Below are 6121 nucleotides of genomic sequence, written 5' to 3'. Positions count from 1 at the left end.
ATGGGAACTCACACCATGGCAACACTCAGCATTGGAACACTCACCATGGGCACACTCATCGTGCGAACACTCACCATGGGAACTCTCCCCTTGGGAACACTCAGCATGGGAACTTTCACTTGGGGAACATTCATCATGGGAACATATACCATGCAATCTCTCACCATGGGAACATTCACCATGGGAACTCTCACCATGGGAACACTCACCATGGGAACACTCACCTTTGGAACACTCACCATGGGAACACTCACCGCGGGAACTCTCACCTTGGGAAAACTCACCATGGAAAATCTCACCATTGGAACACTCACCTTGGCAACTCTCACCATGGGAATTCTCACCTTGGGAACTCTCACCATGGGAACACTCACCATGGGAACACTCACCATGGGAACACTCACCATGGGAACACCCACTGTAGGCACTCTCACCATGGGAATACTCACCATGGGAAAATACTGCATGGGAACTCTCACCATAGCAACGCTCACCATGGGAACTCTCACTTTGGGAGCATTCATCATGGGAACATTCAGCATGGGAACACTCACCATGGGAACACTCTCCGTAGGAACTCTCACCAGGGGAACACTCACCATTGGAACACTCATCATGGGTAATTTCACTATGGGAACTCTCAGGATGGGAACACTCACCATGGGAGCACTCACCATGGGAACACTCACCATGGGAACACTCACCATGTGTACAAACACGATGGGAACACTCACCATGGGTACTTTCACCATGTGAACACTCACCATGGAAGCTCTCACCATGGGAGCTCTCACCATGGGATCGCCCACCATGGGAATATTCACCATGGGCACATTCTGTATGGGGACTGTCACCATTGGAATTCTCACCATAGGAACACTCACCATCTGAACTCTCATCGTGGGAACACTCACCATGGGATCATTCACCATGGGAACATACTCCATGGGTACACTCACCATGTGAACACTCACAATGGGAACACTCACCATGGGACCTCACACCAGGGGGAGCTCTCACCATGAGAACGCTTATCATGGGAAAACTCATCATGGAAACACTCACCATGGGAACTCTCACCATGGGATAATTCAGCATGGGACCTCTCACCAGGGGGAGCTCTCACCATGGGAACTCTCATCATGGGAGCTTTCAACATGGGATCGCTCACCATGGGAACAATCAGCATGGGAATACTCACCATGGGCACATTCTGCATGGGAACTGTCACCATTGGAATTCTCACCATAGGAACACTCTCCATCTGAACACTCATCGTGGGAACACTCACCACAGGAACATTCACCATGGGAACATGCACCATGGGTACACTCACCATGGGAACACTCACCATTGGTACTTTCACCATGGGACCTCTCACCATGGGAACTCTCAGCATGGAAACTATCACAATGGGAACATTCAGCATGGGAACATTCACAATGGGCACACTCATCGTGCAAACACTCACCATGGGAACTGCCACCTTGGAAACATTCACCATTGGAATTCTCACTATGGGAACTCAAAACATGGGCACACTCAGCATGGGAACTCTCACTTTGGGAGCATTCACCATGGGAACATTCACCATGGGAAAACTCACCATGGGAACGCTCACCATGGTTACTCTCACCATGGGAACACTCACCATGGGAACTCTCACCATGGGAAAACTCACCGTGGGAACTCTCACCATGGGAATACTCACCATGGGAAAATTCTGCATGGGAACTCTCACCATAGGAACACTCACCTTGGGAACACCCACAATGGGAACACTCACCATGGGGCCTCTCACCAGGGGGACCTCTCGCCATGGGAACTCTCAATTTGGGAGCACTCACCATGGGACCTCTCATCAGGGGAGCTCTCACCATGGGAACTCTCATCATGGGAACACTCATCATGGGAACACTCACCATGAGAACTCTCACCATGGGATCATTCAGCATGGTAACTCTAACCATGGGCACAATCACCATGGGACCTCTCACCAGGTGGAGCTCTCACCATGGGAACTCTCATCATGGGAGCTTTCACCATGGGATCGCTCACCATGGGAACACTCACCATGGGAATAATCACCTTGGGCACAATCTGCATGGGAACTGTCACCATTGGAATTCTCACCATAGGAACACTCTCCATCTGAACACTCATCGTGGGAACACTCACCATGGGAACATTCACCATGGGAACAATCACCATGGGAACACACAACATGGGAACACTCGCAATGGGATAACTCACCATGGGAACTGTCACCAAAGGAACACTCACCATGGGAACACTCACCTGGGGAACACTCACCATGGGAACACTCACTGGAGGGGGGGGGGGGGGCTCTCACCATGGGAATGATCACCATGGGAAAATTCTGCATGGGAACTCTCACCATGGGAACAGTCACCATGGGAACATGCACTATGGGTACACTCACCATGGGAACACTCACAATGGGAACTCTCGCCATGGGAACTCTCAATTTGGGAACACTCACCATGGGACCTCTCATCAGGGGGAGCTCTCACCATGGGAACTCTCATCATGGGAACACTCATCATGGGAACACTCACCAAGGGAACTCTCACCATGGGAACATTCAGCATGGGAACTCACACCATGGGCACACTCACCATTGGAATTCTCACCATGGGAACTTTCACCATGGGAACAAATCACCATGGGAACACTCACCATGGGAACTCTCACCATGGGAACATTCAGCATGGGAATTCTCACCATGGGCACACTCACCATGGGAACTCTCACCATGGGAACTCTCACCATGGGAACACTCAGCATGGGAACTTTCACTAGGGGAACTTTCACCATGGGAACATTCACCATGGGAACTCTCACCATGAGAACACTCACCATGGGAACACTCACCTTGGGAACACTCACCATGGGAACTCTCACCTTTGGAACAGTCACCATGGAAAAACTCACCATGGGAACACTCACCTTGGCAACTCTTGCCATGGGCACACTGACCATGGGAACTCTCACCATGGGAACTCTCACCTTGGGAACATTCACCATGGGAACTCTCACCATGGGAAATATCTCCATGGGAACACTCAGCATAGGAACTCTCACTTTGGGAGCATTCATCATGGGAACATCCACCATGTGAACACTCACCATGGGAACACTCACCATGGGAACTCTCACCATGGGAACACTCACCATGGGATCTCTCACCATGGGAACACCCACCGTAGGCGCTCTCACCATGGGAATACTCACCATGGGAAAATACTGCATGGGAACTCTCACCATAGCAAAACTCACCATGGGAAATCTCACTTTGGGTGCATTCACCATGGGAACATTCTCCGTAGGAACTCTCACCAGGGGAACACTCACCATTGGAACACTCATCATGGGTACTTTCACCATGGGAACTCTCAGGATGGGAACTCTCACTATGGGAACTATCACCATGGGAACATTCAGCATGGGAACCCACCATGGGAACACTCAAAATGGGAACTCTCAAAATGGGAACACTCACCACGGGAACACTCACCATGGGTACTCTCACCATGGGAGCACTCACCATGGGAACTCTCACCATGGGAACACTCACCATGTGTACACTCACGATGGGAACACTCACCATGGGTACTTTCACCATGTGAACACTCACCATGGGATTCTCACCATGGGAGCTCTCACCATGGGATCGCTCACTATGGGATCACTCACCATGGGATCGCTCACCATGGGATCGCTCACCATGGGAATACTCACCATGGGCACATTCTGCATGAGAACTGTCACCATTGGAATTCTCACCATAGGAACACTCACCATCTGAACACTCATCGTGGGAACACTCACCATGGGAACAATCACCATGGGAAAATGCACCATGGGTACACTCACCATGGAAACACTCACAATGGGAACTCTCGCCATGGGACCTCTCACCTTGGGAACATTCACCATGGGAACATGCACCATGGGTACACTCACCATGGGGACACTCACAATGGGAACACTCACCATGGGGCCTCTCACCAGGGGGAGCTCTCACCATGGGAACTCTCATCATGGGAACACTCATCATGGGAACACTCACCATGAGAAGTCTCACCATGGGATCATTCAGCATGGTAACTCTAACCATGGGCACAATCACCATGGGACCTCTCACCAGGGGGAGCTCTCACCATGGGAACTCTCATCATGGGAGCTTTCATCATGGGATCGCTCACCATGGGAACACTCACCATGGGAATAATCACCTTGGGAACAATCTGCATGGGAACTGTCACCATTGGAATTCTCACCATAGGAACACTCACCATCTGAACACTCATCGTGGGAACACTCACCATGGGAACATTCAAATTGGAACATGCACCATGGGTACACTCACCATGGGAACACTCACCATTGGTACTTTCACCATGGGAACTCTCACCATGGGAATTCTCAGCATGGAAACTATCACAATGGGAACATTCACCATGGGAACACTCACCATGGGAAAATTCTGCATGGGAAATCTCACCATAGGAACACTCACCATGGGAACACACACCAGGGGAACACTCAACATGGGAACACTCACCGGAGGGGGGTGCTCTCACCATGGGAGCGCTCAACATGGGAACACTCACCAATGGTACTTTCACCATGGGAACTCTCACCATGGGAACTCTCAGCATGGAAACTATCACAATGGGAACATTCAGCATGTGAACACTCACAATGGGCACACCCATCGTGCAAACACTCACCATGGGAACTCTCAACTTGGGAACATTCACCCTGGGAATTCTCACTATGGGAAGTCAAACCATGGGAACAGTCAGCATGGGAACGCTCACTTTGGGAGCATTCACCATGGGAACATTCACCATGGGAAAACTCACCATGGGAACGCTCGCCATGGAAATCTCACCATGGGAACACTCACCATTGGAACTCTCACCATGGGAACACTCACCGTGGGAACTCTCACCATGGGAATACTCACCATGGGAAAATTCTGCATGGAAACTCTCACCTGGGGAACACTCACCTGGGGAACACTCACCATGGGAATACTCATTGGGGGGTTGGGGGCTCTCATCTTGGGAATGCTCACCATGGGAACACTCACCAAGGATACTTTCTCCATGGGAACTCTCAGCATGGGAACTGTCACAATGGGAACTATCAACATGGGAACATTCAGCATGGGAACACGCACCATGGGCACACTCATCGTGCGAACAGTCAACATGGGAACTCTCACCTTGGGAGCATTCACCATGGGAACTCTCACCATGGGAACTCACACCATGGCAACACTCAGCATGGGAACTCTCACCATGGGAACATTCAGCATGGGAACACTCACCATGGGCACACTCATCGTGCGAACACTCACCATGGGAACTCTCCCCTTGGGAACACTCAGCATGGGAACTTTCACTTGGGGAACATTCAGCATGGGAACATACACCATGCAATCTCTCACCATAGGAACATTCACCATGGGAACTCTCACCATGGGAACACTCACCATGGGAACACTCACCTTGGGAACACTCACCATGGGAACACTCACCGTGGGAACTCTCACCTTGGGAACACTCACCATGGAAAAACTCACCATGGGAACACTCACCTTGGCAAATCTCACAATGGGAGCACTCACCATGGGAACTATCACCATGGCAACACCCACCGTAGGCACTCTCACCATGGGAATACTCACCATTTGAAAATACTGCATGGGAACTCTCACCATAGCAACACTCACCATGGGAACTCTCACGTTGGGAGCATTCATCATGGGAACATTCAGCATGGGAACACTCACCATGGGAACACTCTCCGAAGGAACTCTCACCAGGGGAACACTCACCATTGGAACACTCATCATGGGTACTTTCACCATGGGAACTCTCAGGATGGGAACTCTCACTATGGGAACTATCACCATGGGAACATTCAGCATGGGAACACTAACCATGGGAACACTCAAAATGGGAACTCTCAAAATGGGAACACTCACCATGGGAACACTCACCATGGGTACTCTCACCATGGGAGCACTCACCATGGGACCTCTCACCATGGGAACACTCACCATGTGTACACTCACGATGGGAAC

Source organism: Carcharodon carcharias, chromosome 33 (assembly GCF_017639515.1).
Source record: "Carcharodon carcharias isolate sCarCar2 chromosome 33, sCarCar2.pri, whole genome shotgun sequence".
Lineage (NCBI taxonomy): Eukaryota > Metazoa > Chordata > Chondrichthyes > Lamniformes > Lamnidae > Carcharodon > Carcharodon carcharias.
This window is presented reverse-complemented; position numbering follows the sequence as displayed.